At 36.0% G+C, this 15,201-nt stretch overlaps 1 long non-coding RNA gene across 1 annotated transcript; it reads right to left on the bottom strand.

Annotated features, from left to right (window-relative positions):
- Positions 1 to 8,151: 8,151 nt before the first annotated feature.
- Positions 8,152 to 9,901, bottom strand: LOC129447825 (uncharacterized). Its single transcript, XR_012371516.1, has 5 exons — positions 9,869 to 9,901; positions 9,231 to 9,290; positions 9,043 to 9,131; positions 8,870 to 8,949; positions 8,152 to 8,670 (listed from the first exon to the last, which is right to left on the bottom strand). It is a non-coding gene; the product is annotated as an uncharacterized lncRNA (long non-coding RNA).
- Between the last annotated feature and the right edge of the window lie 5,300 nt (positions 9,902 to 15,201).

Here is a 15,201-nt window from a genome sequence, read left to right as displayed (position 1 = left end):
ATCGTCACATGCTGCCACAAAATTAGTGATTTCTCTTTAGTATCCATTTTAGTCATTTAACATATATAATTTTGTAAGGGGCATTCAAGTTATTTGAAATATTAGAATTTTTTTAAGTAACGCAGTAATTACTTTTCCTGGTAATTAATTACTTTTATAATAATGTAATGCAGTTACTAACTTAGTTTCTATTTGTGAGAAGTAATTATAACTAATTACTTTTTTAAAGTAACATTCCCAACACTGGTTATCAGTAACTAAAACTAAATCTTTTTTAGTTATCTGCTATTCCTTTGCTACGTTCTTTAATAGCTCAGCGATATTTGCACCTTCTCTTGTCTGGAGCACATGAGACGCCAGCTGCCACTCATCAGTACTAAAATGCGCAGTTACGGTGACATAAGATTCAGTGGCAATGGATGTCCAGGCATCACATGTCACAGGCTATCCTACCGGGTTTCTTCAGTGATTCCAAGACTTAGTTTTTGGTCTCGTTGTAGAGTTTGGGGATCGCTGTTTCCCTAAAATATCTCCAAGACGGGACGTTGTATCTCGGCTCCAAAGTATGCAACATAGTGCAAAAGCCCTGGTTCTCAAAAATTGAATACGGACGTAAATCCATGGCAATAAATGTTGCGATTGATTTTGTAATTCGCTATGCCCTTTCCTAGCTGGGTGGAAGATTTGACAATATTGTTTGCGTGATGGTCCTCTGGTTGGCGGCAACGGACAGTACAGCCAAGTGTTTTTCCTCTTCTGGGTGGAAACGTGTAATATGGTTTTTCATGTTTGTCCTGTTTCCGAAATATTTTAGTTTTGTTTGACATAACCTACAAATAGTGTGGCTCTTGTCTAGCTCATTTCCGCCTTCAACTTCATAGAAGCCAAAATATTTCCACACGTCAGCTTTTAACAAGGAGGGTGTTCATATTTCACACTCAGCCATTGCTTCTGATTGCATCTCTGTTTTTTATGTGCACGCCACAGACTGTCCGGGCACTGCACTTCCGCTCTTCAGAGTTCCGCCTTTTGCGTTCCGTCAGTATTAAAAACACGTTTGATTTTTCAGAAAATCGATTTTTGACATTTGCGAATACATTCAGAATCGTTCACGTCCCGCATCGCAAAGAATCCTTTTTCCCCCACCTCTAGGGGTGTGACGAGATCTCGCAAGATTAAATATGTCACAAGATTTCTCGTGAAGGTGAAATGATGTCCGTTTCTCAAACAAAAGACTGCATCCTTTGGACTGTCTTAATACAGAATATTTACAATTATAAAGTTTACTATTATATTTAGTTAATCGTAAATTGTTGTAATATGCTGATGACTTGCGAATGAAATGCACAGTTAACTGAAATAAACCAGCCTGCTTAAGTGACCTACGGAGGATCAGCTTTCCATTTAAGAAACAGCCACTTTCCAGATATCAGCATAAAGTTGAGTATGTGGCAAAACCTTTTACAGTGCAATATGCATCCATTATATCTGTCTTTTACTGCGTTGTTTGGGTTTCCAATAATGTTCATCTGAAACGCGTTGTATTTTTCTGTAAGATCAGTGCAGATGTGAAGCGTCTCAGTAGATTAAACCCTCACTCGGAGTTTACATGATTTAATGTCTGCATGTTCTTGCTCAAGAATGACATTGGCTGTATCATTTCTATTGTAAAAGAATTGGATAAATGGTAAAGATTTAAATGGATTTCAACTTTGTTTGGCTAAAAGTATGCATTTGGGTGTGTTAGCGCCCTCTGCAGGCATTTGCTATAATACATAATGCTGGTTTTATTACTGTAATCCGATTACTTGTTTTAATACTTTATTTCAGTGTTCTTCATTACGCGGCTCGGCAAGCTTTAATTTGTGGCTCACATGGCAGTAAATAATAAAGTGATATGATCATGCAGTCATGCGCTTTTTCTGTCTTTTCTGCTCCGGACGCCAACTTTGTTAGAAAACCATACTTATTAGAACAAGATGCACATCGATAAGCGTGTCCCAGCGCTTGCCCAGAGCGATCGTCATATGACATCAAAGTACCGTGAGATCAGACTGCTTGTTATGCTTTCGAATTGCTCTCGCGGAACAATGTCACTCGCCAACCGTTCTGTGCAGCGCCGCATGAAATTACGAGAAAGGTGGCCCCCTGGTGGTTTGGGGGCACTGCATAAGCTTATTATAAGAATGCTTAGCATAAAAACCAGTTTTTGTCATTAAGGAAAATCATATGATCTCAGTTAAAAATTTGACTGGTAAATGATAAAGAATGATTTGCCCTTGTATTTATTGCATTGCAACAGATTTATACGCAGACATGCTATTTATGACTGGATGTAACTTTTGATACTTTGCTGTAAAGGCGGTTCTCCTATTAAAGTCCATGATGTTTGAAAGCCAATGTTGATATTTGAAATCACCTAAACAAACACACCCCTACCCCAATAGAATCTGGACCTTCTGTTGATAGACCCGCCCCACACAGCAACCCGGCATTGATTTGATTGGCTATAAGTGTGTTTTGGTAGTCGGCCCGTCTTCTTTTCCAAAACGTTTTTCAAACATCGTGGACTCCGCCTTTAAGCCTTACCTATCAGTGTGGCTCTCATGAAAAAAATTGTGAAGACCACTGCTTTATTTTAACCACTTATTATTGCATCGTCATTATTATGTAATTTTGTTCAGTTCTATTTTTATTACAAAAAATATCAAATAACTTTATTATCAATCAGCAAAATAATTGTTAAAAACAGTCCTTGATTAGTTAAAACATTTCAAAATGATGTAATTTCAGTTTCCCATTCAGGGTTTATGTTATCGTAGAGGATTTTGTGTAAAAATCTCTTCTCGTAAACCCAATCTTGTGTCGTGTCTTGCTCGTGGATTAAGTGTCTCGTCACATCCCAGTATATAGATGTTATATATGATGAGTACAAATGAATGTTGGTAGGTTGAGTAATGGCATATTCTATCATTCAAAAGAAAAAGCCGTTTGAATGAACTAATGAAATAGTTTTATGTTTTAAGGGGGCAGTGGACAAAGAAAAACCCCTTGATTGCCCCAGGGCACTGAAGAGTATACTGCAAAATTTCTTAGATCTTCATCCAACAATGGGAAAATGTGATATACATTATTCCTCTTTTAGAAAAAATAAATACCACCCCACTGCCATATAATGCTCCAGAGTTTAAAATAATGCCAAAAAACCCATGCATAACATGTGGCAAGTTGATTCCTTTGCCCTTGATTCAGATTCACATTATGTCAAGTGGAGATAATGTAAGTTGTCTTTTAAATGTTTGTTGTCTTATAAAATGAATATTAAACACTATACTGTCCTCAGCTATCATTTCATAGAATCCTTCCAGTGTAATTCACTGTTAAGCTAAAAAGTCATTGTAATAAAGAGTTTGTCCATTGTGTTTTCTGTTCTACGAAAGATTAATTGGAAGAGGAACCAGAACAGATAGTAAACTAGAAAGGAGAACAAGAGATCTTATATGTTTGGTAAGTGATCAATGATGCTTCAGGAAAAACTTAAAGGTCACGTTCTTTCTGATCCCATTTTTTTAACTGTAGTTAGTGTGTAATGCTGCTATAGATGATTATCAGTCACATGACCCATTATGTCATCCACTCATTTTCCAGCTTACTGCCGCCATCTTGAGTACCGACCGAGTAACTTACCAGACACCTACTCTATGCACCTACTGACAAGCATTAGCTAGCTTGCTATGATTTACGGATTTTTTACTGTCTTTGATACATACAGATACAGTAAATTACTACGAAAGACAACATTTCACATCTCAACTGTCATGAAAAGGAACGCTACTTGAAAGACTACATTTGAAAATATGCTGCCAAGGGCTTGTTTTCATTCCATTTGTCATAGCCATATTTCAGAGCAACACTGATGTCCTTTCAATCCTAGTCTCGCGTAGACAGACCTTCAATGCTGAAGGTCTGGTGTTTTTCGCTGCTTTTTCTGGACAACGCCCGCCCACGAGCTGTTTGACTGACATGTCAAACAACCAATCACAGTTTGTTTCATCTAGCGTCACGTTTTGGACTCCACACAATAACGAGCCGGCATGCAACAAGTCAGTTATTGAAATAACCAGCCGCAAACCAATAGCATCTAAATAAACAACATTACTCACCATAAAACAACGTTGTGCACTTCATCAACAGCCACACCAATGAAAGCAACACTATGTAGTTTCCATGTAAAAACGACTTACAGCTCCCCCATGTGGTTGAAAAGCGCAACAGTGCCTGGTATCAGACACTCTTCTGCAGGCAGGGGGAGGGGAGGGACTGCGAGCTCTACCCTCCACCGCCACTTTCAGAGTGTGCTTGTAGCAGCTAGGAGGCTGCTCAGGTTGCAGCAACAGTACATTTGTCCAGTTAAAAGTTGTTCTATCACTGAAATAATTTTAGAGACATTATTTAAAGGTAAAAAAACTACATGGTGTTGCTTTAAACAGCTGTTTGAAGCATATCTCTCCACTTTTTAACACATACAAGCAATTCAGGGGAACCGAACTTTTTGACTCCACTAACTGCCCCAAGCAAAACTCTTGGACGTCCTTTAGAGAGTCTATGCCGCAAACTTTGCATATTTTTTAGAATCCAATGTTTAGCTGATCATGATAACTGATAATTATTATCCACGTGAACACGACTGATTCTCTTCCTCAATGGAACGTCAGAGCTTTGTTTTCCAGGGATTGAAACTAATCGCGACACTCGCGTCTCGTGGAAATCAGGTTTATTTCAACCAATCAAAACGACTTCGACATTCTCACAGGGTTTCGAGAAAAGTGTACGAAAAACATCAGGCGTTTAGCCAACAGTCTGTGGGCGTGACGTCTGAGGCTGAGACTATTACAATTAACATTAACATAATGCTGTGTGCACTCCATAGAGAATAATATAATATTTCTGGACTCTGTGAAACACTCTGATTGGCCCAGTTGGTTGTCACCTGCCTAGAGCAGTGGTTTTCAATCTTGTCCTAGGGGACCCACAGCTCTGCACATTTTGTATGTCTCCCTTAACTGACACACCCAGTTCTGTTCATGGATCTCTCCATTAATGAGCTGATGATCTGAATCAGGTGTGTTAGATAAGGGAGACATGCAAAATGTGCAGGGCAGTGGGTCCCCTAGGACAAGATTGAAAACCACTGGCCTAGAGCATGCAGGGGCGCCGCTAGCCATTTTGGGCTCCATGAAAAAATAGGAGGTCAGGCCCCCTACCATACCTATTTCGCACAAAACATAAAATCAAACAAAGCTATTCAAAATCTTTGTCTGCAATTTAATAATACAAAACTATTTCTTTTGCTATTGTTTTGACCACAACTAACAGTATTTATAGAGACTTACAATGTCTGCAGCTAAGATAATTTAATGTGCAAATGTAAATTTAATTGAAAAATACTGTACAGAGAAAATTCAACATTCTTAAACAAAGATTAAAGGTAATTGTGACCATGCCTATGAAAACCCAGCTAACCTATTTATTTGTGTTTTACTGTTTTCTACATAAAATTATCCTACATAATGTAAATAATTTTTTGTGAAAATATATACTTGATATCTTTAATATTGACTGAGTAATGTCATCTCAGCGATTGAAATTATAGTAAAATTAAAGCGTAACTAAACCCCTGGTCAGAGCGTGACTCCACCCACTGGCAATATTTGAAAAAGCCTTGGTGCACATATGCAGATATCATAGCAAATAGCAGTAAATACACGAACCTTTCTCTCTTCTGAAGTTCACTCCGCACAGTGAGACCGTGGATTGAAGAAGGCACTACAACGCAGAGTAAAGACGGGGCGGAGCTAAGAGGGCTCAGCTTAAGAGGGTTGCGTGTGCGGCACAGTCCTTGGCTGTGGCCCCAAAAGTTCATGGGCCCTTAGAATCGTCCTAACCCCCCCCCCCCTTACGGCGCTCCTGAGAGCATGCGTCAGAAATGTCCAGCCCCCTTACCATGAGGTGTGCTGTAGCTCTTTAGCTCAAAACAATCCTATCACACAGATGCCACTTGGATGTTTTCTTGCCATCAGTTTCATGCTCAGATTAAGCTTTGCGAATCTTTGCATTTTGTATAAAATTTGCAGTGTATGTGAACATCACTGGTTCAAAGCAAGAAAATGTAGATAAATCAAAAATTTAATTTTCATACGTACAAATGAAATTGTAGTTACTAAAGTTAGCTTATCTAGAGTAATTTTTTATGTTATAGAGTTGTGACGTTCGCGAACGAACCGATTCTTTTGAACGGCTCATAAACATGAACGATGGGAGCCGAGTCGGGGCTGGAGGGGAGGCGTTCTTTCTGTCGTTCTTTTTTCCTATGCAATTTTCACACAGATGCACACAAATTATCTCTTCCGCGAGACAGAACAGTTTTTGGGGGAGGGGCTCACCCAGCGCAGGGGTGCTACTGACAGCATGAATCATTGCAGCCCACTTTGTTATTGTTCAATTAAGACTTGAAGGGGCTGATGTCCTATTTGCAAAGTTTACATTAGTAGTAGTAATAGTGGACTGTAGGTAGACATTTCCATTTTATTTATTCTAATTTGTGGAAGTGTTTGTAGTAAAAGCTGTTTTGCACAGATTGCAGCCGGCTTTGTTTTTGATGTTTATTTGAGAGTAGGTATTGTATGAATAACATAAGTCAACGTAGCTTTACACATACACACACTTTGTACTAAACACTGCATGAAAAGAGGTGTATCCGTACTAGGAAACTCCTGTAAACAAATTCCACCAAGTTAGGAAACTCCCGTAATGATACCAATTCGGATGTATCTTGCTGAGGGGATATCCCCGTGGTATATGCAGCCATTTGTTGCCATGGCAAATAATCCCATTGAAGATTTTGTCAGGGGATATTTTCACACCTACAGAGGTACTGGAATTTCACACCTTTGCACAATTCTAGTGTCCCCATTGGTGTTTAATCTCAACACTGATTGGTTGCTTTTAAAACCCCCTCCCAAAACTCTGACAACTATTGGGACACAACTTTGAAATTTTCCAGTTGAGATGATTTGATTGGTTACACTTTGTATTAAGCCCAACCCAAGCCCTCATAGCTTAGTGACTTGATTGGTTATTTGCCTGCTCTGCAGATAGACTACACCCCCCCCCCCCACTATATACTACTATACATCCCCAAAACCCTTAAAAAAAATAAAAACTTGAATTGAGTTTGAAATGTTTATTTAATAAAAAACTGAACAATCCACAATTGTCACAATCACAAAATAATATTATACATAAATATTAAAAGTTGCATACATAAACAACACTATTTAAACTCATAAATATACAGACAGAGAAAGCAATATTAGAGTAAAATAAAACAAAATAAAAGCAACAATGAAAAGTACATTCAAAGCAGTACAATGTAATGTAGCAGTGGCGGCTCGTGACTGCTCATCCGAGGGTTGCAAATTCAAAATAAGTGTTTGGAGTGTCATGTGTGTTGCTTGTGTTTTTAAAATGTGTGTTTGTTGCTTCATGTAAACCACGTGCATTACGTGTTTAGTCAAAACACGTGATGCACATACACGCGCTCGACACGCAGAACACACATTTTGAAATTGGGAACCACACAAATGACGAGCTATATACATGTTCTGACAAACTTTGCATCGAGTGCTCACAAAAAAAAGAAGTCACCAGCTGCCACTGTAATGTAGTAAATATCTAAATAAAATGAACAACAACTATATTGATCTTGCTTTAAAAAAATCAGTCCTACACTGCAAAAAATGACCTTCTCACCTAGTATTTTTGTCTTGTTTTCAGTAGAAATATTATTTAAATTAAAATGCTTTTTCTTGACGAACAAAATGACCCAAGAAAATAAGTCTAGTTTTAGACTAAATAAATAAATAAAACACACAATTTAAGTGAATTTGTGCTTAAAACAAGCAAAAATATCTGCCAATGGTGTGAGAAAAAAATCTTAAGTTTTCTTTTTCTTAAAAACTTAATTAAAACACAATTTTCTCACCCCATTGTTAGATATTTTTGCTTGTTTAGGCACAAATTATCTTAAATTGTATATTTTTGTCTAAAAACTAGTCATTTTCTTAGGTAATTTTGCTCATCAAGAAAATACATCTTCTTGATTTAAGAATTTTTAGTTTTTCCTACTAAAAACAAGATAAAATCCTAAGTTAGAAAGTGATTTTTTGCAGTGTAGAATCAATTACAGAGCTCTGTCTTGGAATTACTCAAACATTTCTCACTGTAACACTGTAACTGTCTCACATTTAAGAAAACCAGTTGCATTAAACCATTCAAGTTTTAAAACACATAGATTTGAGTACTGTGAACTTAAGTCTTGTGCAATTATGCACTTATATTTAGGTAGTGTGAACTTAAATATAAGCGCATAACTGCATGTGACTCAATTTGTTTAAGTTCACACTACCTAAATATAAGTGCATAATTGCACAAGACTAAAGTTCACAGTACTGAAATGTATGTTTTTTTAAAACTTAATGGTTTAAGGCAACCGATTTCCTTAAATGGTTTGAGTTAAGTTAACTGTTAGGTTTAACATTATAAAGAATATACTTGTCAGCAAAGGTAACGTTGATGCACCCTCATCTGGACAGACATCTCTTTGGAGCCCTTTGGAAATATAAAAGTACATATAAGTATTTGGCATAATACTAATACACATATACATATACAGATACACACACACACACACACGACAAATTAAAAATGACATAATTAAAGTTGTACATTTTAGAAAGTTTACATTAAACAGTACAAAGACACAACAATATATGATCAAAGAACTTCATAATGTACATCTTCTTCTTACTTCATTTTCTGTGTTGATGTCCTCAGAGTCTCTGTGTTGTTCTGCAGCTTCATTACAGTAGACTACTTCAACATAGTTGTCTATCAAACAATAAAAAATAGAATCACATCCATCATAACACATCCATTTACTATTTAACCTCTTTGATTTAATAATTTCATTATTAAAATTACATAATTTTGGCCAGATTGCAGTGACCTCGATTTCTTCAGTGTCTGGATCAGTCTGATGTTTTAGCTTCCACTTTTACTTCATTATTTCTCTGTCAAACACAGAATTAAACATCAAAATCACATACATCATAACACATCTGTTTACCATTTAACCTGTTTGATTTTTAAAATTGAATGAATAAACTTACATCATCTTTACCCAGAAACCTCTTCAGCGTCCACAAAGTTGACCACAGTGTACATGACCTCTGTAAACACAAACATGGATAGACTTCATATTTAAAGAGATGAAGAACAGCAAAGATATAACGTTAAAATATATTATGACTCCAAACTTCTTTACAATTAGCATCTAGGTTCTCTCAAAGTGAAGCTGGCTTTGTTACAAATCAATATAAAGCTATTAAAACCGTCTTGAAAAATAAGCAGCATCTACCCGAACTAAAGCAATGAGCTTTTAAACAACAAAAGATCGTCTGTATCATTTAAAATAGCAGAGAGACACTTGCTAGCTGCTAACATTTCCAACACACAAGGTACTGTTGTTTTGTTTGTTTTAAGCAAAGAACCTCTCATCTTGGTTTCTTTAAAGTTTTGTTTTTAAAAATGTAAACATCGAATTGATTCTTTTAACAGCCCGGTTTGAATGTTACTTCGCGTATTTTTACCGCTGTGTACCATGTATACCCTTAATGTTTCACTGTTTGTGCTTTAAATTCAAACAGTTCTAGTATAAAGACAAAAACGAATCATAGTAAATAACATAATATGAACAAATAGGCAACCGATCAGCGCGATGCAGACAAATTAATTAAATCAAACTTACCTTACTGTTGATGAGCAAACAAACAAAGACAGCAGCTGTGTCTGAAACCGTTCCCTCGTTCACTCATTCACTATTCCCTATATGGGGAATGGCAGTTTAGTCCACTATATGGGGAAGAAGCAAATGAAAATGAGTGAGCGATTTCGGACACTGACGTAAATATCATGCGTCAGAGAGCTGTCGCAGAGATTAATCAAAAACACCTGTGTGGGTTTATTGATTGTGCTGTGAAATGGTAAAGTTTACTTTCTTACTGTTTTTCACATTTGTCATGTTTATTGTATTAGTTGATAATAAAGAGAACAAAACAACTGCTTATAATATTTATTTACTGCTGTTTATTTATTGTTTAATAAAAATGTGTATTAGATTTTAAATAAAAGATAACGCAATTATTTTTCATTTGTTTATTTTCAAAAAGTAGAAAATAACTGACAACAAGAAAATGTTTGGTGTTTACTGTCATTATCGTTCAGCTGATTCAAGTTACGCGTTCGTCTCTCGCTGCATCATGGGAAATATGAGTGAACGAGTGTACATCGAATGTACCCTCAAAATCAGAGTGCATTGTGGGTAAAAAGTAGTGAATGAATGTAGGGAATGAAGTTGTTCACTTAGGTTTCGGACACCACTACAAAATGGCCGACACCCGATATAGTGCACTATATAGTGGATAGGGAGCGGTTTCAGACACAGCTAGCGAGTAGTCCAGGCTGTAACGGTTCACGATTTTGAATTTTCCCGTCAAGCCCATAGGTCAAGCAGTCGCACCTGAAGGGTGGGGGCAGATGAGTGGGTGCAGGTGCATTCTGGGAAATGTAGTCATTTTCTTTGGCGTTGTCACTGCTGTAGCATATGCTGCTGTAGATGTAAACTACGATTTCCAAGGTGCATTGGATGCACTACAATCATTCCAGCCCAAGTTTGATTGATCCTCTGCTCGCACTTTATTATATACTTTTATATAATCCGCGTTTTCACACTATGCATTGTTCTTTATACTTGGTCATTAATAAAAAATAAAAAATATTTCTATAAAGTTTATAACGTTGACAAAACATGTTTAGTTGACAAACATGTTAACAGTTATTTTGAATGATGCTCAGATTTTCTTAAATATAAAATCTTTGTGAATCAGCACTTACTTGATGAAATACAAAACTCTTTAAACATGCCTCAGGAATTATCTCTGGGTTTAGTTGATTAACTGCTAATCATTGGAAACATTGAACGTATACCTAAATGAATTCTTACTTAAATATAAGTAAATATAAACTAATGCTGAGTTAAGACATGTAACTTACTGAACTTACTTAATTACAACATGAACTCAAAAATTAATTTATTGTAAATGAATGCATTAACTAACAATGAAAACATGTCATGTTGAAGTTAATGATGACTCTTCATGGTTTATGATTAGTATATGCCTTAACTCAGCTTTGGTTCATGTTAAAGTAAAAATACATGTATGTCTATTATCACTGTGATATATGGACCCTTATTATTATAAAGTCCCCATCTCTTTTATTTAAATTGATTGATTGAAGACAAACATGATAATATGTGGTCTGACTTTGTACAAGCACGCATTATCATATGCTAACAGTTACCTCCTCAGATAGACTATACATTGATTGGTGCCCGAACATTTTCCTTACAAGGGCCAAACCTGACTGAGGGCCGTGGGCCAAAAGTAAATGTTGTTGTGTTATATTAAAATTAAAGTTGCCCTGATAACCCCTAATTTATAATTTTCTAATATTTTAAAAATAAAAAACCAAACATTACTCTGTTTATGCATAACTAATCCAGTTGTATTTTCCAAGGCTTTTTGTAAAAAAAAAAATAATTTTTCCAATCAATTTTAAAGTTCCTTTTCTCTGTGTGCCACTGCCAAAACCTCTTCATTTTTAGCCTGTAGTACCCAAGTTCATTAAGTTTCGTGATGCATTTTATACACCTTCAAGTATGCATGAAACATAAAAAAAATCACTTTAATCCCTTGCATTTAATATTAATTTACATTTTTGTAATGTAAAAATACAACAAAAAATAATACATTTTAGAAAATGTTTAATTAAAAATATGAACATCTGCGTCAATGACTTTTATTCTTTTTCCTTATCTAACGTGGCATGATGGGCCAAATTAAAGATCTATTGTGGGCCAACTTTAGGCACCTCTGGATTAGAAGTACAGTAGCTGACAGGTATCTGCAGATATGTTTACCCGAGTTTATCAGTCTGTATCACCCAACATGTTTTGCATTCACATGTGAAAGACTGTCTTTTAGATTATGGACCTGTCTATTGATATTTTTGTTTCCATTTTAAAAGATTTAATGAAATGTTAGGGTAGAATTATAATAACAATAGAAACAGTGAACTTCAAATCATGAGACATCAGCAAAATCAAGCAGCTTTACATTTCACTGACTAATTTATCAACATCCTAGCTAGCAAAAATTTGTTACATGATGTCATTTGAACGGCTTCTTTTAAACGATGTATGCAGCACTGAGACATACGTGCACAATATTCTAACATAGGGCAGTTGGAGACATGTTTTCAAAGTGTTGGAAATAAATATTCTGAAATAACATTTGTTGCATTTCTCTTGAGTCAGAGACATAATTTTCACACATTAAAATTGTAATTGTGTCCATTGAATTTTAGTTATTTTGAATGATGCTAAGTTTCTTAAATAGACTAATTAAATTATATTAATAATAAACGTATTTAGAAAACAGTTTTTATGTACCACAATACTGTATGTGCTGTCTTAAGAGACATTGTTAACCCCCCACCCCACTCAGCTCTGAAAACAAAGAAGATACCTCTACCTGTGGGTCATTAACATATAAAAAGCCCTTCACACCTCACACCCACCTCACCTCACAACCAGCTGTAAGGATTCCTGGAAACTTCCACCAGTTCCTATATACATCCACAAACGTAAAGTTTCTGGATGTTTCACAAGTTTACTTTGGTGTATTACCTTTCCAAGCACTCTGCCTCAAAAATCTGGCAAACCTAAAGTTTAGCAGGGATTTCCCATCCCGTATTTGTCCGTATACAGCTCTTTTCATGCAGTGAAAGGTAAATCCAAAATAGTGATGTCTAAGCAGAGGGATGTTGTGCAACCCCTCTGGAATATAGTCCATACATGAAAAATGAGGTAATGATCAATATTTCAGAATAATTCAAACTCAGATTCTGGTGTGTGATATCTGAGTTTTAATTATTTGACTACAAATCTCACCTCATCATTCGTCCCGGTGATTTTTCCAGGATAAACTGAGATGCCCCCAAGCTGGCTTCTTAAAACGGACTAAATTAAAAAAAAGATCCAAAAGAGCCGTTCTTTTGAACAGCTCTTTGAAAGGAACGGATCGCCAAGATCCGGATCCCCTCAAAGAGCCATAAATCCCATCACTATTATGTTATAGTCTGTTCACTGTTCATGTATGTATGTATATCCACATCTACCATGCCTGACTTTGAAAGTGGGGAAATGGTTTCTGGAGGCAGGATTGGTGCCATATTTTTCTCTGTTGACTCAACATTTCAGACAAGACCTAGCACTTCAGCTACCCCTCCACCAAAGGATCTCTCATTAATAAAAATTGATGATTTGGGTTAGTGAACCTTCATTTTTTCAAAATAAGTCTACTTTTACAAATGGCCGTTAGTGAAGGTTGCTCTAATAAAGAATTCCCCTTTAAAATTCTAAATCTGCAGTGTAGACCAGTGGTTCTCAAACTAGGGGCCGCGAGATGGTGCCAGGGGGGCCCCAGTTTCATGACATTTTATAAAATACATTAATTTATCATGAATTCTGTGTAATTAAACCAAAAAATAAGCCTACTAACCAACAACACTACTTTGTATAATTTAATGTTTTGATTAATTAAAATGTTACATTTTAGAACAGTTTTTTTTCATAAATGTTCTTTGGGGGGGCGTGAAGGAATGCACCGTACAAAAGGGGGGCCGCACGGTGAAAAAGTTTGAGAACCACTGGTGTAGACCATGTTAAGTGTAGAGTATAAAGGGCCATTCACATTATAACTTTTGAAAATCATTTTTTATTAAGGAGATTAACAGTTCACATCACAACTATAATGATAAAGATACAATGAATGATATCGTTGATAATTGATAAACTATTGGCAGCTAATCAAATCTATTTAAACTTCAAGTGCACGCGTATTTAAAATGACAGTTGAGAAGCTCATTGCTGAGGTCCAAAACTTAAAATTACCTCAGGTATCCAGCCCTGATGAAGTTTCTGTGTAATTCATTATGTAATGCTTTTTTCCTACTACACAGACTACTAGTGTGAAGGATTACAAAACTTACGGTTCGGATCACATTACCGTTTTTGACGTACGGATCAGGGGCCTCATTTATAAAGCGTGTGTACGCACAAAACAGGGCTAAAAACGTGCTTATGCCACTTCCCACGCAAAAGTTGTGATCTATTAATAAAAACTTAACGGCAGAATGTGCGCACCTGTAAGCAAACTCTGACCCGTGCGTACGCACATTTTGGAGATAATTAATGGGAATTGGCGACACAAATGGTGAGAAAGTGAACTGAAATCAGATTGAAGAAAGTAAATATGACAAGAACTATTATAAATATTGATAACACACATATGAAATTTCACTCTATATCATACATTAAATCCACGTTATCATCATGATGAAATCCAGCAGTGTTATTTGTGCTTGAACTGAGTGATAATTGTTTATATACATCTTGTAAAATTCAATCTTAAAGGTGCAGTGTGTAATTTTTAGAAGGATCTCTTGACAGAAATGCAAAATAATATACAAAACTATATTATCAGGGGTGTATAAAGACCTTTCATAATGAACCGTTATGTGTTTATTACCTTAGAATGAGACATTGTTATATAAATACACAGAGGGTCCCTTTACGTGGAAGTTGCCATATTGTGCCACCATGTTTCTACAGAAGCCCTTAATGGACAAACTTTTTTACCAAGTTGTCTCCGACGATGACATATAATTAGATGAAAAAAATCTAATAAATGTTTAAAAAAGATTAAAGTTGCACATTAAGTAAGGTCTAAAATTATAATTAGGTACAGAAATCGAATCATATGAACAATAACACCGTCTTTATTGTATAAATTAAATGTAATTATTATTTTTTTAGCTACAGAATTGATTTTCTCTTTGTCTTAGGTTGTCTGATTACCATTAATGACACAGATTTAAGTAAGTTAATTGAGGTTACTGTCTCTTTAAGACCAAATAAGCACAGACTGGTTTCTGCCTCTGCTCTATACATACACTTAA

The sequence above is a fragment of the Misgurnus anguillicaudatus genome, chromosome 2, assembly GCF_027580225.2.
Source record: "Misgurnus anguillicaudatus chromosome 2, ASM2758022v2, whole genome shotgun sequence".
NCBI lineage: Eukaryota > Metazoa > Chordata > Actinopteri > Cypriniformes > Cobitidae > Misgurnus > Misgurnus anguillicaudatus.
The sequence above is the reverse complement of the archived record's forward strand: the minus strand, read 5'-3'. Positions and strand labels throughout refer to the sequence as shown.